This window comes from Nelumbo nucifera, chromosome 4, assembly GCF_055504915.1.
Source record: "Nelumbo nucifera cultivar China Antique chromosome 4, China Antique-T2T, whole genome shotgun sequence".
NCBI lineage: Eukaryota > Viridiplantae > Streptophyta > Magnoliopsida > Proteales > Nelumbonaceae > Nelumbo > Nelumbo nucifera.
The window spans coordinates 51,398,731-51,423,385 of NC_142652.1; the positions used below are offsets into that span (position 1 = coordinate 51,398,731).

General features: G+C 46.5%; 47 non-coding genes and 5 pseudogenes across 47 annotated transcripts; all 52 read right to left on the minus strand.

Annotated features, from left to right (window-relative positions):
* Positions 1-72: 72 nt before the first annotated feature.
* Positions 73-191, minus strand: LOC148795008 (5S ribosomal RNA). Its single transcript, XR_016073457.1, has one exon. It is a non-coding gene; the product is annotated as a 5S ribosomal RNA (ribosomal RNA).
* Positions 192-546: 355 nt separating this feature from the next.
* On the minus strand, positions 547-665 carry LOC148795009 (5S ribosomal RNA). The gene has a single exon (XR_016069337.1). It is a non-coding gene; the product is annotated as a 5S ribosomal RNA (ribosomal RNA).
* Positions 666-1,019: 354 nt separating this feature from the next.
* LOC148795010 (5S ribosomal RNA) lies at positions 1,020-1,138 on the minus strand. The gene has a single exon (XR_016074414.1). It is a non-coding gene; the product is annotated as a 5S ribosomal RNA (ribosomal RNA).
* A 354-nt stretch (positions 1,139-1,492) lies between these two features.
* Positions 1,493-1,611, minus strand: LOC148795011 (5S ribosomal RNA). Its single transcript, XR_016072836.1, has one exon. It is a non-coding gene; the product is annotated as a 5S ribosomal RNA (ribosomal RNA).
* A 355-nt stretch (positions 1,612-1,966) lies between these two features.
* Positions 1,967-2,085, minus strand: LOC148795012 (5S ribosomal RNA). Its single transcript, XR_016075028.1, has one exon. It is a non-coding gene; the product is annotated as a 5S ribosomal RNA (ribosomal RNA).
* Positions 2,086-2,440: 355 nt separating this feature from the next.
* Positions 2,441-2,559, minus strand: LOC148795013 (5S ribosomal RNA). Its single transcript, XR_016069723.1, has one exon. It is a non-coding gene; the product is annotated as a 5S ribosomal RNA (ribosomal RNA).
* Positions 2,560-2,914: 355 nt separating this feature from the next.
* On the minus strand, positions 2,915-3,033 carry LOC148795014 (5S ribosomal RNA). Its single transcript, XR_016070930.1, has one exon. It is a non-coding gene; the product is annotated as a 5S ribosomal RNA (ribosomal RNA).
* A 353-nt stretch (positions 3,034-3,386) lies between these two features.
* Positions 3,387-3,505, minus strand: LOC148795015 (5S ribosomal RNA). Its single transcript, XR_016073225.1, has one exon. It is a non-coding gene; the product is annotated as a 5S ribosomal RNA (ribosomal RNA).
* Positions 3,506-3,859: 354 nt separating this feature from the next.
* Positions 3,860-3,978, minus strand: LOC148795016 (5S ribosomal RNA). Its single transcript, XR_016070683.1, has one exon. It is a non-coding gene; the product is annotated as a 5S ribosomal RNA (ribosomal RNA).
* Positions 3,979-4,333: 355 nt separating this feature from the next.
* On the minus strand, positions 4,334-4,452 carry LOC148795017 (5S ribosomal RNA). Its single transcript, XR_016071568.1, has one exon. It is a non-coding gene; the product is annotated as a 5S ribosomal RNA (ribosomal RNA).
* A 356-nt stretch (positions 4,453-4,808) lies between these two features.
* On the minus strand, positions 4,809-4,927 carry LOC148795018 (5S ribosomal RNA). Its single transcript, XR_016075566.1, has one exon. It is a non-coding gene; the product is annotated as a 5S ribosomal RNA (ribosomal RNA).
* Positions 4,928-5,280: 353 nt separating this feature from the next.
* Positions 5,281-5,399, minus strand: LOC148795019 (5S ribosomal RNA). Its single transcript, XR_016071875.1, has one exon. It is a non-coding gene; the product is annotated as a 5S ribosomal RNA (ribosomal RNA).
* A 355-nt stretch (positions 5,400-5,754) lies between these two features.
* Positions 5,755-5,873, minus strand: LOC148795020 (5S ribosomal RNA). The gene has a single exon (XR_016069797.1). It is a non-coding gene; the product is annotated as a 5S ribosomal RNA (ribosomal RNA).
* Positions 5,874-6,227: 354 nt separating this feature from the next.
* LOC148795021 (5S ribosomal RNA) lies at positions 6,228-6,346 on the minus strand. Its single transcript, XR_016072897.1, has one exon. It is a non-coding gene; the product is annotated as a 5S ribosomal RNA (ribosomal RNA).
* Positions 6,347-6,701: 355 nt separating this feature from the next.
* LOC148795022 (5S ribosomal RNA) lies at positions 6,702-6,820 on the minus strand. Its single transcript, XR_016073388.1, has one exon. It is a non-coding gene; the product is annotated as a 5S ribosomal RNA (ribosomal RNA).
* A 353-nt stretch (positions 6,821-7,173) lies between these two features.
* Positions 7,174-7,292, minus strand: LOC148795023 (5S ribosomal RNA). Its single transcript, XR_016074922.1, has one exon. It is a non-coding gene; the product is annotated as a 5S ribosomal RNA (ribosomal RNA).
* A 355-nt stretch (positions 7,293-7,647) lies between these two features.
* LOC148795024 (5S ribosomal RNA) lies at positions 7,648-7,766 on the minus strand. The gene has a single exon (XR_016072714.1). It is a non-coding gene; the product is annotated as a 5S ribosomal RNA (ribosomal RNA).
* A 354-nt stretch (positions 7,767-8,120) lies between these two features.
* Positions 8,121-8,239, minus strand: LOC148795025 (5S ribosomal RNA). The gene has a single exon (XR_016071634.1). It is a non-coding gene; the product is annotated as a 5S ribosomal RNA (ribosomal RNA).
* A 354-nt stretch (positions 8,240-8,593) lies between these two features.
* LOC148795026 (5S ribosomal RNA) lies at positions 8,594-8,712 on the minus strand. Its single transcript, XR_016069667.1, has one exon. It is a non-coding gene; the product is annotated as a 5S ribosomal RNA (ribosomal RNA).
* A 356-nt stretch (positions 8,713-9,068) lies between these two features.
* On the minus strand, positions 9,069-9,187 carry LOC148795027 (5S ribosomal RNA). Its single transcript, XR_016073743.1, has one exon. It is a non-coding gene; the product is annotated as a 5S ribosomal RNA (ribosomal RNA).
* A 354-nt stretch (positions 9,188-9,541) lies between these two features.
* LOC148795028 (5S ribosomal RNA) lies at positions 9,542-9,660 on the minus strand. The gene has a single exon (XR_016070347.1). It is a non-coding gene; the product is annotated as a 5S ribosomal RNA (ribosomal RNA).
* A 356-nt stretch (positions 9,661-10,016) lies between these two features.
* Positions 10,017-10,135, minus strand: LOC148795029 (5S ribosomal RNA). The gene has a single exon (XR_016073744.1). It is a non-coding gene; the product is annotated as a 5S ribosomal RNA (ribosomal RNA).
* A 355-nt stretch (positions 10,136-10,490) lies between these two features.
* On the minus strand, positions 10,491-10,609 carry LOC148795030 (5S ribosomal RNA). Its single transcript, XR_016073688.1, has one exon. It is a non-coding gene; the product is annotated as a 5S ribosomal RNA (ribosomal RNA).
* Positions 10,610-10,964: 355 nt separating this feature from the next.
* On the minus strand, positions 10,965-11,087 carry LOC148795031 (5S ribosomal RNA; annotated as a pseudogene).
* A 355-nt stretch (positions 11,088-11,442) lies between these two features.
* Positions 11,443-11,561, minus strand: LOC148795032 (5S ribosomal RNA; annotated as a pseudogene).
* Positions 11,562-11,914: 353 nt separating this feature from the next.
* On the minus strand, positions 11,915-12,033 carry LOC148795033 (5S ribosomal RNA). Its single transcript, XR_016071481.1, has one exon. It is a non-coding gene; the product is annotated as a 5S ribosomal RNA (ribosomal RNA).
* Positions 12,034-12,388: 355 nt separating this feature from the next.
* On the minus strand, positions 12,389-12,507 carry LOC148795034 (5S ribosomal RNA). The gene has a single exon (XR_016069338.1). It is a non-coding gene; the product is annotated as a 5S ribosomal RNA (ribosomal RNA).
* A 354-nt stretch (positions 12,508-12,861) lies between these two features.
* On the minus strand, positions 12,862-12,980 carry LOC148795035 (5S ribosomal RNA). Its single transcript, XR_016074416.1, has one exon. It is a non-coding gene; the product is annotated as a 5S ribosomal RNA (ribosomal RNA).
* A 354-nt stretch (positions 12,981-13,334) lies between these two features.
* On the minus strand, positions 13,335-13,453 carry LOC148795036 (5S ribosomal RNA). Its single transcript, XR_016072837.1, has one exon. It is a non-coding gene; the product is annotated as a 5S ribosomal RNA (ribosomal RNA).
* Positions 13,454-13,808: 355 nt separating this feature from the next.
* On the minus strand, positions 13,809-13,927 carry LOC148795037 (5S ribosomal RNA). The gene has a single exon (XR_016075029.1). It is a non-coding gene; the product is annotated as a 5S ribosomal RNA (ribosomal RNA).
* A 355-nt stretch (positions 13,928-14,282) lies between these two features.
* On the minus strand, positions 14,283-14,401 carry LOC148795038 (5S ribosomal RNA). The gene has a single exon (XR_016069724.1). It is a non-coding gene; the product is annotated as a 5S ribosomal RNA (ribosomal RNA).
* Positions 14,402-14,756: 355 nt separating this feature from the next.
* Positions 14,757-14,875, minus strand: LOC148795039 (5S ribosomal RNA). The gene has a single exon (XR_016070931.1). It is a non-coding gene; the product is annotated as a 5S ribosomal RNA (ribosomal RNA).
* A 353-nt stretch (positions 14,876-15,228) lies between these two features.
* Positions 15,229-15,347, minus strand: LOC148795040 (5S ribosomal RNA). Its single transcript, XR_016073226.1, has one exon. It is a non-coding gene; the product is annotated as a 5S ribosomal RNA (ribosomal RNA).
* Positions 15,348-15,701: 354 nt separating this feature from the next.
* Positions 15,702-15,820, minus strand: LOC148795041 (5S ribosomal RNA). Its single transcript, XR_016070684.1, has one exon. It is a non-coding gene; the product is annotated as a 5S ribosomal RNA (ribosomal RNA).
* Positions 15,821-16,175: 355 nt separating this feature from the next.
* On the minus strand, positions 16,176-16,294 carry LOC148795042 (5S ribosomal RNA). The gene has a single exon (XR_016071569.1). It is a non-coding gene; the product is annotated as a 5S ribosomal RNA (ribosomal RNA).
* Positions 16,295-16,650: 356 nt separating this feature from the next.
* On the minus strand, positions 16,651-16,769 carry LOC148795043 (5S ribosomal RNA). Its single transcript, XR_016075567.1, has one exon. It is a non-coding gene; the product is annotated as a 5S ribosomal RNA (ribosomal RNA).
* Positions 16,770-17,122: 353 nt separating this feature from the next.
* LOC148795044 (5S ribosomal RNA) lies at positions 17,123-17,241 on the minus strand. The gene has a single exon (XR_016071876.1). It is a non-coding gene; the product is annotated as a 5S ribosomal RNA (ribosomal RNA).
* Positions 17,242-17,596: 355 nt separating this feature from the next.
* Positions 17,597-17,715, minus strand: LOC148795045 (5S ribosomal RNA). Its single transcript, XR_016069798.1, has one exon. It is a non-coding gene; the product is annotated as a 5S ribosomal RNA (ribosomal RNA).
* Positions 17,716-18,069: 354 nt separating this feature from the next.
* LOC148795046 (5S ribosomal RNA) lies at positions 18,070-18,188 on the minus strand. The gene has a single exon (XR_016072898.1). It is a non-coding gene; the product is annotated as a 5S ribosomal RNA (ribosomal RNA).
* Positions 18,189-18,543: 355 nt separating this feature from the next.
* Positions 18,544-18,662, minus strand: LOC148795047 (5S ribosomal RNA). The gene has a single exon (XR_016073389.1). It is a non-coding gene; the product is annotated as a 5S ribosomal RNA (ribosomal RNA).
* Positions 18,663-19,015: 353 nt separating this feature from the next.
* On the minus strand, positions 19,016-19,134 carry LOC148795048 (5S ribosomal RNA). Its single transcript, XR_016075332.1, has one exon. It is a non-coding gene; the product is annotated as a 5S ribosomal RNA (ribosomal RNA).
* A 355-nt stretch (positions 19,135-19,489) lies between these two features.
* On the minus strand, positions 19,490-19,607 carry LOC148795049 (5S ribosomal RNA; annotated as a pseudogene).
* Positions 19,608-19,961: 354 nt separating this feature from the next.
* On the minus strand, positions 19,962-20,080 carry LOC148795050 (5S ribosomal RNA). Its single transcript, XR_016070950.1, has one exon. It is a non-coding gene; the product is annotated as a 5S ribosomal RNA (ribosomal RNA).
* Positions 20,081-20,436: 356 nt separating this feature from the next.
* On the minus strand, positions 20,437-20,555 carry LOC148795051 (5S ribosomal RNA). The gene has a single exon (XR_016073745.1). It is a non-coding gene; the product is annotated as a 5S ribosomal RNA (ribosomal RNA).
* A 354-nt stretch (positions 20,556-20,909) lies between these two features.
* LOC148795052 (5S ribosomal RNA) lies at positions 20,910-21,028 on the minus strand. Its single transcript, XR_016070359.1, has one exon. It is a non-coding gene; the product is annotated as a 5S ribosomal RNA (ribosomal RNA).
* A 356-nt stretch (positions 21,029-21,384) lies between these two features.
* Positions 21,385-21,503, minus strand: LOC148795053 (5S ribosomal RNA). Its single transcript, XR_016070434.1, has one exon. It is a non-coding gene; the product is annotated as a 5S ribosomal RNA (ribosomal RNA).
* Positions 21,504-21,858: 355 nt separating this feature from the next.
* Positions 21,859-21,977, minus strand: LOC148795054 (5S ribosomal RNA; annotated as a pseudogene).
* Positions 21,978-22,332: 355 nt separating this feature from the next.
* LOC148795055 (5S ribosomal RNA) lies at positions 22,333-22,451 on the minus strand. Its single transcript, XR_016075002.1, has one exon. It is a non-coding gene; the product is annotated as a 5S ribosomal RNA (ribosomal RNA).
* A 356-nt stretch (positions 22,452-22,807) lies between these two features.
* LOC148795056 (5S ribosomal RNA) lies at positions 22,808-22,926 on the minus strand. Its single transcript, XR_016070435.1, has one exon. It is a non-coding gene; the product is annotated as a 5S ribosomal RNA (ribosomal RNA).
* Positions 22,927-23,281: 355 nt separating this feature from the next.
* LOC148795057 (5S ribosomal RNA) lies at positions 23,282-23,400 on the minus strand. Its single transcript, XR_016070431.1, has one exon. It is a non-coding gene; the product is annotated as a 5S ribosomal RNA (ribosomal RNA).
* A 354-nt stretch (positions 23,401-23,754) lies between these two features.
* On the minus strand, positions 23,755-23,873 carry LOC148795058 (5S ribosomal RNA). The gene has a single exon (XR_016071861.1). It is a non-coding gene; the product is annotated as a 5S ribosomal RNA (ribosomal RNA).
* Positions 23,874-24,228: 355 nt separating this feature from the next.
* LOC148795059 (5S ribosomal RNA) lies at positions 24,229-24,347 on the minus strand (annotated as a pseudogene).
* Positions 24,348-24,655: the final 308 nt, after the last annotated feature.

Sequence of the window (24,655 nt, forward strand, 5' to 3'; positions counted from 1 at the left end):
TGTTTCCAGTATCTCCCAGAAACAACAAATGGAATTTGCAAATACAAATCAAAATAAAATATTAATAAAATTGGGGTGCAACACGAGGACTTCCCAGGAGGTCACCCATCCTAGTACTACTCTCGCCCAAGCACGCTTAACTTCGGAGTTCTGATGGGATCCGGTGCATTAGTGCTGGTATGATCGAACCCGTTTAATTCATGCTCGCTTAGATCTTTATGCACTATCTTGCTCCCCTCCATTAATTGTTTTAGACTTGAAAAAACTGTGTATGCAGCCTTCCTCCCTTGGTAACCGTGCACAAGCTCGTACGTGAGCAGAGTGTTTGCTTTTCAGATCTGCCGCACCCCCTGATAGATGCAATAATATCGCGGGGCCCACAATGCACGATGAATGCCAAAAGCCCGGTTTTTGCACGGTTCCCATTCAGTAATGACAATCGTGCCGCAAATGGTCCGAGTATCCGGCACGTTGTTTGCGTTTGTCTCGCCGAAACGACAAATGGAATTTGCAAATACGATATCGAAATAAAATATTAATAAAATTGGGGTGCAACACGAGGACTTCCCAGGAGGTCACACATCCTAGTACTACTCTCGCCCAAGCACGCTTAACTTCGGAGTTCTGATGGGATCCTGTGCATTAGTGCTGGTATGATCGCACCCGTTTAATTCATGCTCGCTTAGATCTTTATGCACTATCTTGCTCCCCTCCATTAATTGTTTTAGATTTGAAAAAACTGTGTATGCAGCCTTCCTCCCTTGGTAACCGTGCACAAGCTCGTACGTGAGCAGAGTGTTTGCATTTCAGATCTGCCGCACCCCCGGATAGATGCAATACTATCGCGGGGCCCACAATGCATGACGAATGCCGAAAGCCCGGTTCTTGCATCGTTGCCATTCAGTAATGACGATCGTGCCGCAAATGGTCCGAGTGTCCGACGCATTGTTTCCAGTTGTCTCCCAGAAACAACAAATGGAATTTGCAAATACAAATCAAAATAAAATATTAATAAAATTGGGGTGCAACACGAGGACTTCCCAGGAGGTCACCCATCCTAGTACTACTCTCGCCCAAGCACGCTTAACTTCGGAGTTCTGATGGGATCCGATGCATTAGTGCTGGTACGATCGCACCCGTTTAATTCATGCTCGCTTAGATCTTCATGCACTATCTTGCTCCCCTCCATTAATTGTTTTAGATTTGAAAAAACTGTGTATGCAGCCTTCCTCCCTTGGTAACCGTGCACAAACTCCTACGTGAGCAGAGTGTTTGCATTTCAGATCTGCCGCACCCCCGGATAGATGCAATACTATCGCGGGGCCCACAATGCATGACGAATGCCGAAAGCCCGGTTCTTGCATCGTTGCCATTCAGTAATGACGATCGTGCCGCAAATGGTCCGAGTATCCGACGCATTGTTTCCAGTTGTCTCCCAGAAACAACAAATGGAATTTGCAAATACAAATCAAAATAAAATATTAATAAAATTGGGGTGCAACACAAGGACTTCCCAGGAGGTCACCCATCCTAGTACTACTCTCGCCCAAGCACGCTTAACTTCGGAGTTCTGATGGGATCCGATGCATTAGTGCTGGTATGATCGCACCCGTTTAATTCATGCTCGCTTAGATCTTTATGCACTATCTTGCTCCCCTCCATTAATTGTTTTAGACTTGAAAAAACTGTGTATGCAGCCTTCCTCCCTTGGTAACCGTGCACAAGCTCTTACGTGAGCAGAGTGATTGCTTTTTAGATCTGCCGCACCCCCGGATAGATGCAATACTATCGCGGGGCCCACAATGCACGACGAATGCCAAAAGCCCGGTTTTTTCACGGTTCCCATTCAGTAATGACAATCGTGCCGCAAATGGTCCGAGTATCCGGCGCGTTGTTTGCGTTTGTCTCGCCGAAACGACAAATGGAATTTGCAAATACGATATCGAAATAAAATATTAATAAAATTGGGGTGCAACACGAGGACTTCCCAGGAGGTCACCCATCCTAGGACTACTCCCGCCCATGCACACTTAACTTCGGAGTTCTGATGGGATCCGGTGCATTAGTGCTGGTATGATCACACCCGTTTAATTCACGCTCGCTTAGATCTTTATGCACTATCTTGCTCCCCTCCATTAATTGTTTTAGACTTGAAAAAACTGTGTATGCAGCCTTCCTCCCTGGGTAACCGTGCACAAGCTCCTACGTGAGTAGAGTGTTTGCTTTTCAGATCTGCCGCACCCCCTGATAGATGCAATAATATCGCGGGGCCCACAATGCACGATGAATGCCAAAAGCCCGGTTTTTGCACGGTTCCCATTCAGTAATGACAATCGTGCCGCAAATGGTCCGAGAATCCGGCACGTTGTTTGCGTTTGTCTCGCCGAAACGACAAATGGAATTTGCAAATACGATATCGAAATAAAATATTAATAAAATTGGGGTGCAACACGAGGACTTCCCAGGAGGTCACCCATCCTAGTAATAGTCTCGCCCAAGCACGCTTAACTTCGGAGTTCTGATGGGATCCTGTGCATTAGTGCTGGTATGATCGCACCCGTTTAATTCATGCTCGCTTAGATCTTTATGCACTAACTTGCTCCCCTCCATTAATTGTTTTAGATTTGAAAAAACTGTGTATGCAGCCTTCCTCCCTTGGTAACCGTGCACAAGCTCGTACGTGTGCAGAGTGTTTGCATTTCAGATCTGCCGCACCCCCGGATAGATGCAATACTATCGCGGGGCCCACAATGCACGACGAATGCCAAAAGCCCGGTTTTTGCACGGTTCCCATTCAGTGATGACAATCGTGCCGCAAATGGTCCGAGTATCCGGCACGTTGTTTGCGTTTGTCTCACCGAAACGACAAATGGAATTTGCAAATACGATATCGAAATAAAATATTAATAAAATTGGGGTGCAACACGAGGACTTCCCCGGAGGTCACCCATCCTAGTACTACTCTCGCCCAAGCACACTTAACTTCGGAGTTCTGATGGGATCCGGTGCATTTGTGCTGGTATGATCGCACCCGTTTAATTCATGCTCGCTTAGATCTTTATGAACTATCTTGCTCCCTTCCATTAATTGTTTTAGATTTGAAAAAAATGTGTATGCAGCCTTCTTCCCTTGGTAACCGTGCACAAGCTCCTACGTGAGCGGAGTGTTTGCTTTTCAGATCTGCCGCACCTCCGGATAGATGCAATACTATCGTGGGGCCCACAATGCATGATGAATGCCGAAAGCCCGGTTCTTGCATCGTGGCCATTCAGTAATGACGATCGTGCCGCAAATGGTCCGAGTATCCGACGCATTGTTTCCAGTATCTCCCAGAAACAACAAATGGAATTTGCAAATACAAATCAAAATAAAATATTAATAAAATTGGGGTGCAACACGAGGACTTCCCAGGAGGTCACCCATCCTAGTACTACTCTCGCCCAAGCACGCTTAACTTCGGAGTTCTAATGGGATCCTGTGCATTAGTGCTGGTATGATCGCACCCGTTTAATTCATGCTCGCTTAGATCTTTATGCACTATCTTGCTCCCCTCCATTAATTGTTTTAGATTTGAAAAAACTGTGTATGCAGCCTTCCTCCCTTGGTAACCGTGCACAAGCTCGTACGTGAGCAGAGTGTTTGCATTTCAGATCTGCCGCACCCCCGGATAGATGCAATACTATCGCGGGGCCCACAATGCATGACGAATGCCGAAAGCCCGGTTCTTGCATCGTTGCCATTCAGTAATGACGATCGTGCCGCAAATGGTCCGAGTATCCGACGCATTGTTTCCAGTTGTCTCCCAGAAACAACTAATGGAATTTGCAAATACAAATCAAAATAAAATATTAATAAAATTGGGGTGCAACACGAGGACTTCCCAGGAGGTCACCCATCCTAGTACTACTCTCGCCCATGGACGATTAACTTTGGAGTTCTGATGGGATCCATTGCATTAGTGCTGGTATGATCGCACCCGTTTAATTCATACTCGCTTAGATCTTTATGCACTATCTTGCTCCCCTCCATTAATTGTTTTAGACTTGAAAAAACTGTGTATGCAGCCTTCCTCCCTTGGTAACCGTGCACAAGCTCTTACGTGAGCAGAGTGTTTGCTTTTTAGATCTGCCGCACCCCCGGATAAATGCAATACTATCGCGGGGCCCACAATGCACGACGAATGCCAAAAGCCCGGTTTTTTCACGGTTCCCATTCAGTAATGACAATCGTGCCGCAAATGGTCCGAGTATCCGGCGCGTTGTTTGCGTTTGTCTCGCCGAAACGACAAATGGAATTTGCAAATACGATATCGAAATAAAATATTAATAAAATTGGGGTGCAACACGAGGACTTCCCAGGAGGTCACCCATCCTAGTACTACTCTCGCCCATGCACACTTAACTTCGGAGTTCTGATGGGATCCGGTGCATTAGTGCTGGTATGATCGCACCCGTTTAATTCATGCTCGCTTAGATCTTTATGCACTATCTTGCTCCCCTCCATTATTTGTTTTAGACTTGAAAAAACTGTGTATGCAGCCTTCCTCCCTTGGTAACCGTGCACAAGCTCCTACGTGAGCAGAGTGTTTTGCTTTTCAGATCTGCCGCACCCCCGGATAGATGCAATACTATCGCGGGGCCCACAATGCACGACGAATGCCAAAAGCATGGTTTTTGCACGGTTCCCATTCAGTAATGACGATCGTGCCGCAAATGGTCCGAGTATCCGGCGCGTTGTTTGAGTTTGTCTCGCCGAAACGACAAATGGAATTTGCAAATACGATATCGAAATAAAATATTAATAAAATTGGGTTGCAACACAAGGACTTCCCAGGAGGTCACCCATCCTAATACTACTCTCGCCCAAGCACACTTAACTTCGGAGTTCTGATGGGATCCGGTGCATTAGTGCTGGTATGATCGCACCCGTTTAATTCATGCTCGCTTAGATCTTTATGAACTATCTTGCTCCCTTCCATTAATTGTTTTAGATTTGAAAAAAATGTGTATGCAGCCTTCTTCCCTTGGTAACCGTGCACAAGCTCCTACGTGAGCGGAGTGTTTGCTTTTCAGATCTGCCGCACCTCCGGATAGATGCAATACTATCGTGGGGCCCACAATGCATGACGAATGCCGAAAGCCGGGTTCTTGCATCGTGGCCATTCAGTAATGACGATCGTGCCGCAAATGGTCCGAGTATCCGACGCATTGTTTCCAGTATCTCCCAGAAACAACAAATGCAATTTGCAAATACAAATCAAAATAAAATATTAATAAAATTGGGGTGCAACACAAGGACTTCCCAGGAGGTCACCCATCCTAGTACTACTCTCGCCCAAGCACGCTTAACTTCGGAGTTCCGATGGGATCCGGTGCATTAGTGCTGGTATGATCGCACCCGTTTAATTCATGCTCGCTTAGATCTTTATGCACTATCTTGCTCCCCTCCATTAATTGTTTTAGACTTGAAAAAACTGTGTATGCAGCCTTCCTCCCTTGGTAACCGTGCACAAGCTCCTACGTGAGCAGAGTGTTTGTTTTTCAGATCTGCCGCACCCCCTGATAGATGCAATAATATCGCGGGGCCCACAATGCACGATGAATGCCAAAAGCACGGTTTTTGCACGGTTCCCATTCAGTAATGACAATCGTGCCGCAAATGGTCCGAGTATTCGGCACGTTGTTTGCGTTTGTCTCGCCGAAACGACAAATGGAATTTGCAAATACGATATCGAAATAAAATATTAATAAAATTGGGGTGCAACACGAGGACTTCCCAAGAGGTCACCCATCCTACTACTACTCTCGCCCAAGAACGCTTAACTTCGGAGTTCTGATGGGATCCTGTGCATTAGTGCTGGTATGATCGCACCCGTTTAATTCATGCTCGCTTAGATCTTTATGCACTATCTTGCTCCCCTCCATTAATTGTTTTAGATTTGAAAAAACTGTGTATGCAGCCTTCCTCTCTTGGTAACCGTGCACAAGCTCGTACGTGAGCAGAGTGTTTGCATTTCAGATCTGCCGCACCCCCGGATAGATGCAATACTATCGCGGGGCCCACAATGCATGACGAATGCCGAAAGCCCGGTTCTTGCATCGTTGCCATTCAGTAATGACGATCGTGCCGCAAATGGTCCGAGTATCCGACGCATTGTTTCCAGTTGTCTCCCAGAAACTACAAATGGAATTTGCAAATACAAATCAAAATAAAATATTAATAAAATTGGGGTGCAACACGAGGACTTCCCAGGAGGTCACCCATCCTAGTACTACTCTCGCCCAAGAACGCTTAACTTCGGAGTTCTGATGGGATCCGGTGCATTAGTGCTGGTATGATCACACCCGTTTAATTCATGCTCGCTTAGATCTTTATGCACTATCTTGCTCCCCTCCATTAATTGTTTTAGACTTGAAAAAACTGTGTATGCAGCCTTCCTCCCTTGGTAACCGTGCACAAGCTCTTACGTGAGCAGAGTGTTTGCTTTTTAGATCTGCCGCACCCCCGGATAGATGCAATACTATCGCGGGGCCCACAATGCACGACGAATGCCAAAAGCCCGGTTTTTGCACGGTTCCCATTCAGTAATGACGATCGTGCCGCAAATGGTCCGAGTATCCGGCGCGTTGTTTGAGTTTGTCTCGCCGAAACGACAAATGGAATTTGCAAATACGATATCGAAATAAAATATTAATAAAATTGGGGTGCAACACAAGGACTTCCCAGGAGGTCACCCATCCTAATACTACTCTCGCCCAAGCACACTTAACTTCGGAGTTCTGATGGGATCCGGTGCATTAGTGCTGGTATGATCGCACCCATTTAATTCATGCTCGCTTAGATCTTTATGACCTATCTTGCTCCCTTCCATTAATTGTTTTTGATTTGAAAAAAATGTGTATGCAGCCTTCTTCCCTTGGTAACCGTGCACAAGCTCCTACGTGAGCGGAGTGTTTGCTTTTCAGATCTGCCGCACCTCCGGATAGATGCAATACTATCGTGGGGCCCACAATGCATGACGAATGCCGAAAGCCCGGTTCTTGCATCGTGGCCATTCAGTAATGACGATCGTGCCGCAAATGGTCCGAGTATCCGACGCATTGTTTCCAGTATCTCCCAGAAACAACAAATGGAATTTCCAAATACAAATCAAAATAAAATATTAATAAAATTGGGGTGCAACACGAGGACTTCCCAAGAGGTCACCCATCCTATTACTACTCTCGCCCAAGCACGCTTAACTTCGGAGTTCTGATGGGATCCAGTGCATTAGTGCTGGTATGATCGCACCCGTTTAATTCATGCTCGCTTAGATCTTTATGCACTATCTTGCTCCCCTCCATTAATTGTTTTAGACTTGAAAAAACTGTGTATGCAGCCTTCCTCCCTTGGTAACCGTGCACAAGCTCCTACGTGAGCAGAGTGTTTGCTTTTCAGATCTGCCGCACCCCCTGATAGATGCAATAATATCGCGGGGCCCACAATGCACGATGAATGCCAAAAGCCCGGTTTTTGCACGGTTCCCATTCAGTAATGACAATCGTGCCGCAAATGGTCCGAGTATCCGGCACGTTGTTTGCGTTTGTCTCGCCGAAACGACAAATGGAATTTGCAAATACGATATCGAAATAAAATATTAATAAAATTGGGGTGCAACACGAGGACTTCCCAGGAGGTCACCCATCCTAGTACTACTCTCGCCCAAGCACGCTTAACTTCGGAGTTCTGATGGGATCCTGTGCATTAGTGCTGGTATGATCGCACCCGTTTAATTCATGCTCGCTTAGATCTTTATGCACTATCTTGCTCCCCTCCATTAATTGTTTTAGATTTGAAAAAACTGTGTATGCAGCCTTCCTCCCTTGGTAACCGTGCACAAGCTCCTACGTGAGCAGAGTGTTTGCATTTCAGATCTGCCGCACCCCCGGATAGATGCAATACTATCGCGGGGCCCACAATGCATGACGAATGCCGAAAGCCCGGTTCTTGCATCGTTGCCATTCAGTAATGACGATCGTGCCGCAAATGGTCCGAGTATCCGACGCATTGTTTCCAGTTGTCTCCCAGAAACAACAAATGGAATTTGCAAATACAAATCAAAATAAAATATTAATAAAATTGGGGTGCAACACGAGGACTTCCCAGGAGGTCACCCATCCTAGTACTACTCTCGCCCAAGCACGCTTAACTTCGGAGTTCTGATGGGATCCGGTGCATTAGTGCTGGTATGATCGCACCCGTTTAATTCATGCTCGCTTAGATCTTTATGCACTATCTTGCTCCCCTCCATTAATTGTTTTAGATTTGAAAAAACTGTGTATGCAGCCTTCCTCCCTTGGTAACCGTGCACAAGCTCCTACGTGAGCAAAGTGTTTGTATTTCAGATCTGCCGCACCCCCGGATAGATGCAATACTATCGCGGGGCCCACAATGCATGACGAATGCCGAAAGCCCGGTTCTTGCATCGTTGCCATTCAGTAATGACGATCGTGCCGCAAATGGTCCGAGTATCCGACGCATTGTTTCCAGTTGTCTCCCAGAAACAACAAATGGAATTTGCAAATACAAATCAAAATAAAATATTAATAAAATTGGGGTGCAACACGAGGACTTCCCAGGAGGTCACCCATCCTAGTACTACCCTCGCCCAAGCACGCTTAACTTTGGAGTTCGGATGGGATCCGGTGCATTAGTGCTGGTATGATCGCACCCGTTTAATTCATGCTCGCTTAGATCTTTATGCACTATCTTGCTCCCCTCCATTAATTGTTTTAGACTTGAAAAAAACTGTGTATGCAGCCTTCCTCCCTTGGTAACCGTGCACAAGCTCTTATGTGAGCAGAGTGTTTGCTTTTTAGATCTGCCGCACCCCCGGATAGAAGCAAAACTATCGCGGGGCCCACAATGCACGACGAATGCCAAAAGCCCGGTTTTTTCACCGTTCCCATTCAGTAATGACAATCGTGCCGCAAATGGTCCGAGTATCCGGCGCGTTGTTTGCGTTTGTCTCGCCGAAACGATTAATGGAATTTGCAAATACCATATCGAAATAAAATATTAATAAAATTGGGGTGCAACACGAGGACTTCCCAGGAGGTCACCCATCCTAGGACTACTCCCGCCCATGCACACTTAACTTCGGAGTTCTGATGGGATCCGGTGCATTAGTGCTGGTATGATCGCACCCGTTTAATTCATGCTCGCTTAGATCTTTATGCACTATCTTGCTCCCCTCCATTAATTGTTTTAGACTTGAAAAAACTGTGTATGCAGCCTTCCTCCCTTGGTAACCGTGCACAAGCTCCTACGTGAGCAGAGTGTTTGCTTTTCAGATCTGCCGCACCCCCGGATAGATGCAATACTATCGCGGGGCCCACAATGCATGACGAATGCCGAAAGCCCGGTTCTTGCATCGTTGCCATTCAGTAATGACGATCGTGCCGCAAATGGTCCGAGTATCCGACGCATTGTTTCCAGTTGTCTCCCAGAAACAACAAATGGAATTTGCAAATACAAATCAAAATAAAATATTAATAAAATTGGGGTGCAACACGAGGACTTCCCAGGAGGTCACCCATCCTAGTACTACTCTCGCCCAAGCACGCTTAACTTCGGAGTTCTGATGGGATCCGGTGCATTAATGCTGGTATGATCGCACCCGTTTAATTCATGCTCGCTTAGATCTTTATGCACTATCTTGCTCCCCTCCATTATTTGTTTTAGACTTGAAAAAAACTGTGTATGCAGCCTTCCTCCCTTGGTAACCGTGCACAAGCTCTTATGTGAGCAGAGTGTTTGCTTTTTAGATCTGCCGCACCCCCGGATAGATGCAAAACTATCGCGGCGCCCACAATGCACGACGAATGCCAAAAGCCCGGTTTTTTCACGGTTCCCATTCAGTAATGACAATCGTGCCGCAAATGGTCCGAGTATCCGGCGCGTTGTTTGCGTTTGTCTCGCCGAAACGACAAATGGAATTTGCAAATACGATATCGAAATAAAATATTAATAAAATTGGGGTGCAACACGAGGACTTCCCAGGAGGTCACCCATCCTAGGACTACTCCCGCCCATGCACACTTAACTTCGGAGTTCTGATGGGATCCGGTGCATTAGTGCTGGTATGATCGCACCCGTTTAATTCATGCTCGCTTAGATCTTTATGCACTATCTTGCTCCCCTCCATTAATTGTTTTAGATTTGAAAAAACTGTGTATGCAGCCTTCCTCCCTTGGTAACCGTGCACAAGCTCCTACGTGAGCGGAGTGTTTGCTTTTCAGATCTGCCGCACCCCCTGATAGATGCAATACTATCGCGGGGCCCACAATGCACGACGAATGCCAAAAGCCCGGTTTTTGCACGGTTCCCATTCAGTAATGACAATCGTGCCGCAAATGGTCCGAGTATCCGGCACGTTGTTTGCGTTTGTCTCACCGAAACGACAAATGGAATTTGCAAATACGATATCGAAATAAAATATTAATAAAATTGGGGTGCAACATGAGGACTTCCCCGGAGGTCACCCATCCTAGTACTACTCTCGCCCAAGCACACTTAACTTCGGAGTTCTGATGGGATCCGGTGCATTTGTGCTGGTATGATCGCACCCGTTTAATTCATGCTCGCTTAGATCTTTATGCACTATCTTGCTCCCCTCCATTAATTGTTTTAGATTTGAAAAAACTGTGTATGCAGCCTTCCTCCCTTGGTAACCGTGCACAAGCTCCTACGTGAGCGGAGTGTTTGCTTTTCAGATCTGCCGCACCCCCTGATAGATGCAATACTATCGCGGGGCCCACAATGCACGACGAATGCCAAAAGCCCGGTTTTTGCACGGTTCCCATTCAGTAATGACGATCGTGCCGCAAATGGTCCGAGTATCCGGCGCGTTGTTTGCGTTTGTCTCGCCGAAACGACAAATGGAATTTGCAAATACGATATCGAAATAAAATATTAATAAAATTGGGGTGCAACACGAGACTTCCCAAGAGGTCACCCATCCTAGTACTACTCCCGCCCATGTACACTTAACTTCGGAGTTCTGATCCGATGGGATCCGGTGCATTAGTGCTGGTAGGATCGCACCCGTTTAATTCATGCTCGCTTAGATCTTTATGCACTATCTTGCTCCCCTCCATTAATTGTTCTAGACGTGAAAAAACTGTGTATGCAGCCTTCCTCCCTTGGTAACCGTGCACAAGCTCCTACGTGAGCAGAGTGTTTGCTTTTCAGATCTGCCGCACCCCCGGATAGATGCAATACTATCGCGGGGCCCACAATGCACGATGAATGCCAAAAGCCTGGTTTTTGCACGGTTCCCATTCAGTAATGACGATCGTGCCGCAAATGGTCCGAGTATCCGGCGCGTTGTTTGAGTTTGTCTCGCCGAAACGACAAATGTAATTTGCAAATACGATATCGAAATAAAATATTAATAAAATTGGGGTGCAAGACAAGGACTTCCCAGGAGGTCACCCATCCTAATACTACTCTCGCCAAAGCACACTTAACTTCGGAGTTCTGATGGGATCCGGTGCATTAGTGCTGGTATGATCGCACCCGTTTAATTCATGCTCGCTTAGATCTTTATGAACTATCTTGCTCCCTTCCATTAATTGTTTTAGATTTGAAAAAAATGTGTATGCAGCCTTCTTCCCTTGGTAACCGTGCACAAGCTCCTACGTGAGCGGAGTGTTTGCTTTTCAGATCTGCCGCACCTCCGGATAAATGCAATACTATCGTGGGGCCCACAATGCATGACGAATGCCGAAAGCCCGGTTCTTGCATCGTGGCCATTCAGTAATGACGATCGTGCCGCAAATGGTCCGAGTATCCGACGCATTGTTTCCAGTATCTCCCAGAAACAACAAATGGAATTTGCAAATACAAATCAAAATAAAATATTAATAAAATTGGGGTGCAACACGAGGACTTCCCAGGAGGTCACCCGTCCTAGTACTACTCTCGCCCAAGCACGCTTAACTTCGGAGTTCTGATGGGATCCGGTGCATTAGTGCTGGTATGATCGCACCCGTTTAATTCATGCTCGGTTAGATCTTTATGCACTATCTTGCTCCCCTCCATTAATTGTTTTAGACTTGAAAAAACTGTGTATGCAGCCTTCCTCCCTTGGTAACCGTGCACAAGCTCCTACGTGAGCAGAGTGTTTGCTTTTCAGATCTGCCGCACCCCCTGATAGATGCAATAATATCGCGGGGCCCACAATGCACGATGAATGCCAAAAGCCCGGTTTTTGCACGGTTCCCATTCAGTAATGACAATCGTGCCGCAAATGGTCCGAGTATCCGGCACGTTGTTTGCGTTTGTCTCGCCGAAACGACAAATGGAATTTGCAAATACGATATCGAAATAAAATATTAATAAAATTGGGGTGCAACACGAGGACTTCCCAGGAGGTCACACATCCTAGTACTACTCTCGCCCAAGCACGCTTAACTTCGGAGTTCTGATGGGATCCTGTGCATTAGTGCTGGTATGATCGCACCCGTTTAATTCATGCTCGCTTAGATCTTTATGCACTATCTTGCTCCCCTCCATTAATTGTTTTAGATTTGAAAAAACTGTGTATGCAGCCTTCCTCCCTTGGTAACCGTGCACAAGCTCGTACGTGAGCAGAGTGTTTGCATTTCAGATCTGCCGCACCCCCGGATAGATGCAATACTATCGCGGGGCCCACAATGCATGACGAATGCCGAAAGCCCGGTTCTTGCATCGTTGCCATTCAGTAATGACGATCGTGCCGCAAATGGTCCGAGTGTCCGACGCATTGTTTCCAGTTGTCTCCCAGAAACAACAAATGGAATTTGCAAATACAAATCAAAATAAAATATTAATAAAATTGGGGTGCAACACGAGGACTTCCCAGGAGGTCACCCATCCTAGTACTACTCTCGCCCAAGCACGCTTAACTTCGGAGTTCTGATGGGATCCGATGCATTAGTGCTGGTACGATCGCACCCGTTTAATTCATGCTCGCTTAGATCTTCATGCACTATCTTGCTCCCCTCCATTAATTGTTTTAGATTTGAAAAAACTGTGTATGCAGCCTTCCTCCCTTGGTAACCGTGCACAAACTCCTACGTGAGCAGAGTGTTTGCATTTCAGATCTGCCGCACCCCCGGATAGATGCAATACTATCGCGGGGCCCACAATGCATGACGAATGCCGAAAGCCCGGTTCTTGCATCGTTGCCATTCAGTAATGACGATCGTGCCGCAAATGGTCCGAGTATCCGACGCATTGTTTCCAGTTGTCTCCCAGAAACAACAAATGGAATTTGCAAATACAAATCAAAATAAAATATTAATAAAATTGGGGTGCAACACAAGGACTTCCCAGGAGGTCACCCATCCTAGTACTACTCTCGCCCAAGCACGCTTAACTTCGGAGTTCTGATGGGATCCGATGCATTAGTGCTGGTATGATCGCACCCGTTTAATTCATGCTCGCTTAGATCTTTATGCACTATCTTGCTCCCCTCCATTAATTGTTTTAGACTTGAAAAAACTGTGTATGCAGCCTTCCTCCCTTGGTAACCGTGCACAAGCTCTTACGTGAGCAGAGTGATTGCTTTTTAGATCTGCCGCACCCCCGGATAGATGCAATACTATCGCGGGGCCCACAATGCACGACGAATGCCAAAAGCCCGGTTTTTTCACGGTTCCCATTCAGTAATGACAATCGTGCCGCAAATGGTCCGAGTATCCGGCGCGTTGTTTGCGTTTGTCTCGCCGAAACGACAAATGGAATTTGCAAATACGATATCGAAATAAAATATTAATAAAATTGGGGTGCAACACGAGGACTTCCCAGGAGGTCACCCATCCTAGGACTACTCCCGCCCATGCACACTTAACTTCGGAGTTCTGATGGGATCCGGTGCATTAGTGCTGGTATGATCACACCCGTTTAATTCACGCTCGCTTAGATCTTTATGCACTATCTTGCTCCCCTCCATTAATTGTTTTAGACTTGAAAAAACTGTGTATGCAGCCTTCCTCCCTGGGTAACCGTGCACAAGCTCCTACGTGAGTAGAGTGTTTGCTTTTCAGATCTGCCGCACCCCCTGATAGATGCAATAATATCGCGGGGCCCACAATGCACGATGAATGCCAAAAGCCCGGTTTTTGCACGGTTCCCATTCAGTAATGACAATCGTGCCGCAAATGGTCCGAGAATCCGGCACGTTGTTTGCGTTTGTCTCGCCGAAACGACAAATGGAATTTGCAAATACGATATCGAAATAAAATATTAATAAAATTGGGGTGCAACACGAGGACTTCCCAGGAGGTCACCCATCCTAGTAATAGTCTCGCCCAAGCACGCTTAACTTCGGAGTTCTGATGGGATCCTGTGCATTAGTGCTGGTATGATCGCACCCGTTTAATTCATGCTCGCTTAGATCTTTATGCACTAACTTGCTCCCCTCCATTAATTGTTTTAGATTTGAAAAAACTGTGTATGCAGCCTTCCTCCCTTGGTAACCGTGCACAAGCTCGTACGTGTGCAGAGTGTTTGCATTTCAGATCTGCCGCACCCCCGGATAGATGCAATACTATCGCGGGGCCCACAATGCACGACGAATGCCAAAAGCCCGGTTTTTGCACGGTTCCCATTCAGTGATGACAATCGTGCCGCAAATGGTCCGAGTATCCGGCACGTTGTTTGCGTTTGTCTCACCGAAACGACAAATGGAATTTGCAAATACGATATCGAAATAAAATATTAATAAAATTGGGGTGCAACACGAGGACTTCCCCGGAGGTCACCCATCCTAGTACTACTCTCGCCCAAGCACACTTAACTTCGGAGTTCTGATGGGATCCGGTGCATTTGTGCTGGTATGATCGCACCCGTTTAATTCATGCTCGCTTAGATCTTTATGAACTATCTTGCTCCCTTCCATTAATTGTTTTAGATTTGAAAAAAATGTGTATGCAGCCTTCTTCCCTTGGTAACCGTGCACAAGCTCCTACGTGAGCGGAGTGTTTGCTTTTCAGATCTGCCGCACCTCCGGATAGATGCAATACTATCGTGGGGCCCACAATGCATGATGAATGCCGAAAGCCCGGTTCTTGCATCGTGGCCATTCAGTAATGACGATCGTGCCGCAAATGGTCCGAGTATCCGACGCATTGTTTCCAGTATCTCCCAGAAACAACAAATGGAATTTGCAAATACAAATCAAAATAAAATATTAATAAAATTGGGGTGCAACACGAGGACTTCCCAGGAGGTCACCCATCCTAGTACTACTCTCGCCCAAGCACGCTTAACTTCGGAGTTCTAATGGGATCCTGTGCATTAGTGCTGGTATGATCGCACCCGTTTAATTCATGCTCGCTTAGATCTTTATGCACTATCTTGCTCCCCTCCATTAATTGTTTTAGATTTGAAAAAACTGTGTATGCAGCCTTCCTCCCTTGGTAACCGTGCACAAGCTCGTACGTGAGCAGAGTGTTTGCATTTCAGATCTGCCGCACCCCCGGATAGATGCAATACTATCGCGGGGCCCACAATGCATGACGAATGCCGAAAGCCCGGTTCTTGCATCGTTGCCATTCAGTAATGACGATCGTGCCGCAAATGGTCCGAGTATCCGACGCATTGTTTCCAGTTGTCTCCCAGAAACAACTAATGGAATTTGCAAATACAAATCAAAATAAAATATTAATAAAATTGGGGTGCAACACGAGGACTTCCCAGGAGGTCACCCATCCTAGTACTACTCTCGCCCATGGACGATTAACTTTGGAGTTCTGATGGGATCCATTGCATTAGTGCTGGTATGATCGCACCCGTTTAATTCATACTCGCTTAGATCTTTATGCACTATCTTGCTCCCCTCCATTAATTGTTTTAGACTTGAAAAAACTGTGTATGCAGCCTTCCTCCCTTGGTAACCGTGCACAAGCTCTTACGTGAGCAGAGTGTTTGCTTTTTAGATCTGCCGCACCCCCGGATAAATGCAATACTATCGCGGGGCCCACAATGCACGACGAATGCCAAAAGCCCGGTTTTTTCACGGTTCCCATTCAGTAATGACAATCGTGCCGCAAATGGTCCGAGTATCCGGCGCGTTGTTTGCGTTTGTCTCGCCGAAACGACAAATGGAATTTGCAAATACGATATCGAAATAAAATATTAATAAAATTGGGGTGCAACACGAGGACTTCCCAGGAGGTCACCCATCCTAGTACTACTCTCGCCCATGCACACTTAACTTCGGAGTTCTGATGGGATCCGGTGCATTAGTGCTGGTATGATCGCACCCGTTTAATTCATGCTCGCTTAGATCTTTATGCACTATCTTGCTCCCCTCCATTATTTGTTTTAGACTTGAAAAAACTGTGTATGCAGCCTTCCTCCCTTGGTAACCGTGCACAAGCTCCTACGTGAGCAGAGTGTTTTGCTTTTCAGATCTGCCGCACCCCCGGATAGATGCAATACTATCGCGGGGCCCACAATGCACGACGAATGCCAAAAGCATGGTTTTTGCACGGTTCCCATTCAGTAATGACGATCGTGCCGCAAATGGTCCGAGTATCCGGCGCGTTGTTTGAGTTTGTCTCGCCGAAACGACAAATGGAATTTGCAAATACGATATCGAAATAAAATATTAATAAAATTGGGTTGCAACACAAGGACTTCCCAGGAGGTCACCCATCCTAATACTACTCTCGCCCAAGCACACTTAACTTCGGAGTTCTGATGGGATCCGGTGCATTAGTGCTGGTATGATCGCACCCGTTTAATTCATGCTCGCTTAGATCTTTATGAACTATCTTGCTCCCTTCCATTAATTGTTTTAGATTTGAAAAAAATGTGTATGCAGCCTTCTTCCCTTGGTAACCGTGCACAAGCTCCTACGTGAGCGGAGTGTTTGCTTTTCAGATCTGCCGCACCTCCGGATAGATGCAATACTATCGTGGGGCCCACAATGCATGACGAATGCCGAAAGCCGGGTTCTTGCATCGTGGCCATTCAGTAATGACGATCGTGCCGCAAATGGTCCGAGTATCCGACGCATTGTTTCCAGTATCTCCCAGAAACAACAAATGCAATTTGCAAATACAAATCAAAATAAAATATTAATAAAATTGGGGTGCAACACAAGGACTTCCCAGGAGGTCACCCATCCTAGTACTACTCTCGCCCAAGCACGCTTAACTTCGGAGTTCCGATGGGATCCGGTGCATTAGTGCTGGTATGATCGCACCCGTTTAATTCATGCTCGCTTAGATCTTTATGCACTATCTTGCTCCCCTCCATTAATTGTTTTAGACTTGAAAAAACTGTGTATGCAGCCTTCCTCCCTTGGTAACCGTGCACAAGCTCCTACGTGAGCAGAGTGTTTGTTTTTCAGATCTGCCGCACCCCCTGATAGATGCAATAATATCGCGGGGCCCACAATGCACGATGAATGCCAAAAGCACGGTTTTTGCACGGTTCCCATTCAGTAATGACAATCGTGCCGCAAATGGTCCGAGTATTCGGCACGTTGTTTGCGTTTGTCTCGCCGAAACGACAAATGGAATTTGCAAATACGATATCGAAATAAAATATTAATAAAATTGGGGTGCAACACGAGGACTTCCCAAGAGGTCACCCATCCTACTACTACTCTCGCCCAAGAACGCTTAACTTCGGAGTTCTGATGGGATCCTGTGCATTAGTGCTGGTATGATCGCACCCGTTTAATTCATGCTCGCTTAGATCTTTATGCACTATCTTGCTCCCCTCCATTAATTGTTTTAGATTTGAAAAAACTGTGTATGCAGCCTTCCTCTCTTGGTAACCGTGCACAAGCTCGTACGTGAGCAGAGTGTTTGCATTTCAGATCTGCCGCACCCCCGGATAGATGCAATACTATCGCGGGGCCCACAATGCATGACGAATGCCGAAAGCCCGGTTCTTGCATCGTTGCCATTCAGTAATGACGATCGTGCCGCAAATGGTCCGAGTATCCGACGCATTGTTTCCAGTTGTCTCCCAGAAACTACAAATGGAATTTGCAAATACAAATCAAAATAAAATATTAATAAAATTGGGGTGCAACACGAGGACTTCCCAGGAGGTCACCCATCCTAGTACTACTCTCGCCCAAGAACGCTTAACTTCGGAGTTCTGATGGGATCCGGTGCATTAGTGCTGGTATGATCACACCCGTTTAATTCATGCTCGCTTAGATCTTTATGCACTATCTTGCTCCCCTCCATTAATTGTTTTAGACTTGAAAAAACTGTGTATGCAGCCTTCCTCCCTTGGTAACCGTGCACAAGCTCTTACGTGAGCAGAGTGTTTGCTTTTTAGATCTGCCGCACCCCCGGATAGATGCAATACTATCGCGGGGCCCACAATGCACGACGAATGCCAAAAGCCCGGTTTTTGCACGGTTCCCATTCAGTAATGACGATCGTGCCGCAAATGGTCCGAGTATCCGGCGCGTTGTTTGAGTTTGTCTCGCCGAAACGACAAATGGAATTTGCAAATACGATATCGAAATAAAATATTAATAAAATTGGGGTGCAACACAAGGACTTCCCAGGAGGTCACCCATCCTAATACTACTCTCGCCCAAGCACACTTAACTTCGGAGTTCTGATGGGATCCGGTGCATTAGTGCTGGTATGATCGCACCCATTTAATTCATGCTCGCTTAGATCTTTATGACCTATCTTGCTCCCTTCCATTAATTGTTTTAGATTTGAAAAAAATGTGTATGCAGCCTTCTTCCCTTGGTAACCGTGCACAAGCTCCTACGTGAGCGGAGTGTTTGCTTTTCAGATCTGCCGCACCTCCGGATAGATGCAATACTATCGTGGGGCCCACAATGCATGACGAATGCCGAAAGCCCGGTTCTTGCATCGTGGCCATTCAGTAATGACGATCGTGCCGCAAATGGTCCGAGTATCCGACGCATTGTTTCCAGTATCTCCCAGAAACAACAAATGGAATTTCCAAATACAAATCAAAATAAAATATTAATAAAATTGGGGTGCAACACGAGGACTTCCCAAGAGGTCACCCATCCTATTACTACTCTCGCCCAAGCACGCTTAACTTCGGAGTTCTGATGGGATCCAGTGGATTAGTGCTGGTATGATCGCACCCGTTTAATTCATGCTCGCTTAGATCTTTATGCACTATCTTGCTCCCCTCCATTAATTGTTTTAGACTTGAAAAAACTGTGTATGCAGCCTTCCTCCCTTGGTAACCGTGCACAAGCTCCTACGTGAGCAGAGTGTTTGCTTTTCAGATCTGCCGCACCCCCTGATAGATGCAATAATATCGCGGGGCCCACAATGCACGATGAATGCCAAAAGCCCGGTTTTTGCACGGTTCCCATTCAGTAATGACAATCGTGCCGCAAATGGTCCGAGTATCCGGCACGTTGTTTGCGTTTGTCTCGCCGAAACGACAAATGGAATTTGCAAATACGATATCGAAATAAAATATTAATAAAATTGGGGTGAACACAAGGACTTCCCAGGAGGTCACCCATCCTAGTACTACTCTCGCCCAAGCACGCTTAACTTCGGAGTTCTGATGGGATCCTGTGCATTAGTGCTGGTATGATCGCACCCGTTTAATTCATGCTCGCTTAGATCTTTATGCACTATCTTGCTCCCCTCCATTAAATGTTTTAGATTTGAAAAAACTGTGTATGCAGCCTTCCTCCCTTGGTAACCGTGCACAAGCTCCTACGTGAGCAAAGTGTTTGTATTTCAGATCTGCCGCACCCCCGGATAGATGCAATACTATCGCGGGGCCCACAATGCATGACGAATGCCGAAAGCCCGGTTCTTGCATCGTTGCCATTCAGTAATGACGATCGTGCCGCAAATGGTCCGAGTATCCGACGCATTGTTTCCAGTTGTCTCTCAGAAACAACAAATGGAATTTGCAAATACAAATCAAAATAAAATATTAATAAAATTGGGGTGCAACACGAGGACTTCCCAGGAGGTCACCCATCCTAGTACTACTCTCGCCCAAGCACGCTTAATTTCGGAGTTCTGATGGGATCCGGTACATTAGTGCTGGTATGATCGCACCCGCTTAATTCATGCTCGCTTAGATCTTTATGCACTATCTTGCTCCCCTCCATTAATTGTTTTAGACTTGAAAAAAACTGTGTATGCAGCCTTCCTCCCTTGGTAACCGTGCACAAGCTCTTATGTGAGCAGAGTGTTTGCTTTTTAGATCTGCCGCACCCCCGGATAGATGCAAAACTATCGCGGGGCCCACAATGCACGACGAATGCCAAAAGCCCGGTTTTTTCACGGTTCCCATTCAGTAATGACAATCGTGCCGCAAATGGTCCGAGTATCCGGCGCGTTGTTTGCGTTTGTCTCGCCGAAACGATTAATGGAATTTGCAAATACGATATCGAAATAAAATATTAATAAAATTGGGGTGCAACACGAGGACTTCCCAGGAGGTCACCCATCCTAGGACTACTCCCGCCCATGCACACTTAACTTCGGAGTTCTGATGGGATCCGGTGCATTAGTGCTGGTATGATCGCACCCGTTTAATTCATGCTCGCTTAGATCTTTATGCACTATCTTGCTCCCCTCCATTAATTGTTTTAGACTTGAAAAAACTGTGTATGCAGCCTTCCTCCCTTGGTAACCGTGCACAAGCTCCTACGTGAGCAGAGTGTTTGCTTTTCAGATCTGCCGCACCCCCGGATAGATGCAATACTATCGCGGGGCCCACAATGCATGACGAATGCCGAAAGCCCGGTTCTTGCATCGTTGCCATTCAGTAATGACGATCGTGCCGCAAATGGTCCGAGTATCCGACGCATTGTTTCCAGTTGTCTCCCAGAAACAACAAATGGAATTTGCAAATACAAATCAAAATAAAATATTAATAAAATTGGGGTGCAACACGAGGACTTCCCAGGAGGTCACCCATCCTAGTACTACTCTCGCCCAAGCACGCTTAACTTCGGAGTTCTGATGGGATCCGGTGCATTAATGCTGGTATGATCGCACCCGTTTAATTCATGCTCGCTTAGATCTTTATGCACTATCTTGCTCCCCTCCATTAATTGTTTTAGACTTGAAAAAAACTGTGTATGCAGCCTTCCTCCCTTGGTAACCGTGCACAAGCTCTTATGTGAGCAGAGTGTTTGCTTTTTAGATCTGCCGCACCCCCGGATAGATGCAAAACTATCGCGGCGCCCACAATGCACGACGAATGCCAAAAGCCCGGTTTTTTCACGGTTCCCATTCAGTAATGACAATCGTGCCGCAAATGGTCCGAGTATCCGGCGCGTTGTTTGCGTTTGTCTCGCCGAAACGACAAATGGAATTTGCAAATACGATATCGAAATAAAATATTAATAAAATTGGGGTGCAACACGAGGACTTCCCAGGAGGTCACCGATCCTAGGACTACTCCCGCCCATGCACACTTAACTTCGGAGTTCTGATGGGATCCGGTGCATTAGTGCTGGTATGATCGCACCCGTTTAATTCATGCTCGCTTAGATCTTTATGCACTATCTTGCTCCCCTCCATTAATTGTTTTAGACTTGAAAAAACTGTGTATGCAGCCTTCCTCCCTTGGTAACCGTGCACAAGCTCCTACGTGAGCAGAGTGTTTGCTTTTCAGATCTGCCGCACCCCCGGATAGATGCAATACTATCGCGGGGCCCACAATGCACGACGAATGCCAAAAGCCCGGTTTTTGCACGGTTCCCATTCAGTAATGACGATCGTGCCGCAAATGGTCCGAGTATCCGGCGCGTTGTTTGAGTTTGTCTCGCCGAAACGACAAATGGAATTTGCAAATACGATATCGAAATAAAATATTAATAAAATTGGGGTGAAACACAAGGACTTCCCAGGAGGTCACCCATCCTAATACTACTCTCGCCCAAGCACACTTAACTTCGGAGTTCTGGTGAGATCCGGTGCATTAGTGCTGGTATGATAGCACCCGTTTAATTCATGCTCGCTTAGATCTTTATGACCTATCTTGCTCCCTTCCATTAATTGTTTTAGATTTGAAAAAAATGTGTATGCAGCCTCTTTCCCTTGGTAACCGTGCACAAGCTCCTACGTGAGCGGAGTGTTTGCTTTTCAGATCTGCCGCACCTCCGGATAGATGCAATACTATCGCGGGGCCCACAATGCATGACGAATGCCAAAAGCCCGGTTTTTGCACGGTTCTCATTCAGTAATGACGATTGTGCCGCAAATGGTCCGAGTATACGGCGCGTTGTTTGCGTTTGTCTCGCCGAAACGACAAATGGAATTTGCAAATACGATATCGAAATAAAATATTAATAAAATTGGGGTGCAACACGAGGACTTCCCAGGAGGTCACCCATCCTAGGACTACTCCCGCCCATGCACACTTAACTTCGGAGTTCTGATGGGATCCGGTGCATTAATGCTGGTATGATCGCACCCGTTTAATTCATGCTCGCTTAGATCTTTATGCACTATCTTGCTCCCCTCCATTAATTGTTTTAGACTTGAAAAAAACTGTGTATGCAGCCTTCCTCCCTTGGTAACCGTGCACAAGCTCTTATGTGAGCAGAGTGTTTGCTTTTTAGATCTGCCGCACCCCCGGATAGATGCAAAACTATCGCGGCGCCCACAATGCACGACGAATGCCAAAAGCCCGGTTTTTTCACGGTTCCCATTCAGTAATGACAATCGTGCCGCAAATGGTCCGAGTATCCGGCGCGTTGTTTGCGTTTGTCTCGCCGAAACGACAAATGGAATTTGCAAATACGATATCGAAATAAAATATTAATAAAATTGGGGTGCAACACGAGGACTTCCCAGGAGGTCACCGATCCTAGGACTACTCCCGCCCATGCACACTTAACTTCGGAGTTCTGATGGGATCCGGTGCATTAGTGCTGGTATGATCGCACCCGTTTAATTCATGCTCGCTTAGATCTTTATGCACTATCTTGCTCCCCTCCATTAATTGTTTTAGACTTGAAAAAACTGTGTATGCAGCCTTCCTCCCTTGGTAACCGTGCACAAGCTCCTACGTGAGCAGAGTGTTTGCTTTTCAGATCTGCCGCACCCCCTGATAGATGCAATAATATCGCGGGGCCCACAATGCACGATGAATGCCAAAAGCCCGGTTTTTGCACGGTTCCCATTCAGTAATGACAATCGTGCCACAAATGGTCCGAGTATCCGGCACGTTGTTTGCGTTTGTCTCGCCGAAACGACAAATGGAATTTGCAAATACGATATCGAAATAAAATATTAATAAAATTGGGGTGCAACACGAGGACTTCCCAGGAGGACACCCATCCTAGTAATAGTCTCGCCCAAGCACGCTTAACTTCGGAGTTCTGATGGGATCCTGTGCATTAGTGCTGGTATGATCGCACCCGTTTAATTCATGCTCGCTTAGATCTTTATGCACTATCTTGCTCCCCTCCATTAATTGTTTTAGATTTGAAAAAACTGTGTATGCAGCCTTCCTCCCTTGGTAACCGTGCACAAACTCCTACGTGAGCAGAGTGTTTGCATTTCAGATCTGCCGCACCCCCGGATAGATGCAATACTATCGCGGGGCCCACAATGCATGACGAATGCCGAAAGCCCGGTTCTTGCATCGTTGCCATTCAGTAATGACGATCGTGCCGCAAATGGTCCGAGTATCCGACGCATTGTTTCCAGTTGTCTCCCAGAAACAACAAATGGAATTTGCAAATACAAATCAAAATAAAATATTAATAAAATTGGGGTGCAACACGAGGACTTCCCAGGAGGTCACCCATCCTAGTACTACTCTCGCCCAAGCACGCTTAACTTCGGAGTTCTGATGGGATCCGATGCATTAGTGCTGGTATGATCGCACCCGTTTAAATCATGCTCGCTTAGATCTTTATGCACTATCTTGCTCCCCTCCATTAATTGTTTTAGACTTGAATAAACAGTGTATGCAGCCTTCCTCCCTTGGTAACCGTGCACAAGCTCTTACGTGAGCAGAGTGTTTGCTTTTCAGATCTGCCGCACCCCCGGATAGATGCAATACTATCGCGGGGCCCACAATGCACGACGAATGCCAAAAGCCCGGTTTTTTCACGGTTCCCATTCAGTAATGACAATCGTGCCGCAAATGGTCCGAGTATCCGGCGTGTTGTTTGCGTTTGTCTCGCCGAAACGACAAATGGAATTTGCAAATACGATATCGAAATAAAATATTAATAAAATTGGGGTGCAACACGAGGACTTCCCAGGAGGTCACCTATCCTAGTACTACTCTCGCCCATGCACACTTAATTTCGGAGTTTTGATGGGATCCGGTGCATTAGTGCTGGTATGATCGCACCCGTTTAATTCATGCTCGCTTAGATCTTTATGCACTATCTTGCTCCCCTCCATTAATTGTTTTAGACTTGAAAAAACTGTGTATGCAGCCTTTCTCCCTTGGTAACCGTGCACAAGCTCCTACGTGAGCAGAGTGTTTTGCTTTTCAGATCTGCCGCACCCCCGGATAGATGCAATACTATCGCGGGGCCCACAATGCACGACGAATGCCAAAAGCCTGGTTTTTGCACGGTTCCCATTCAGTAATGACGATCGTGCCGCAAATGGTCCGAGTATCCGGCGCGTTGTTTGAGTTTGTCTCGCCGAAACGA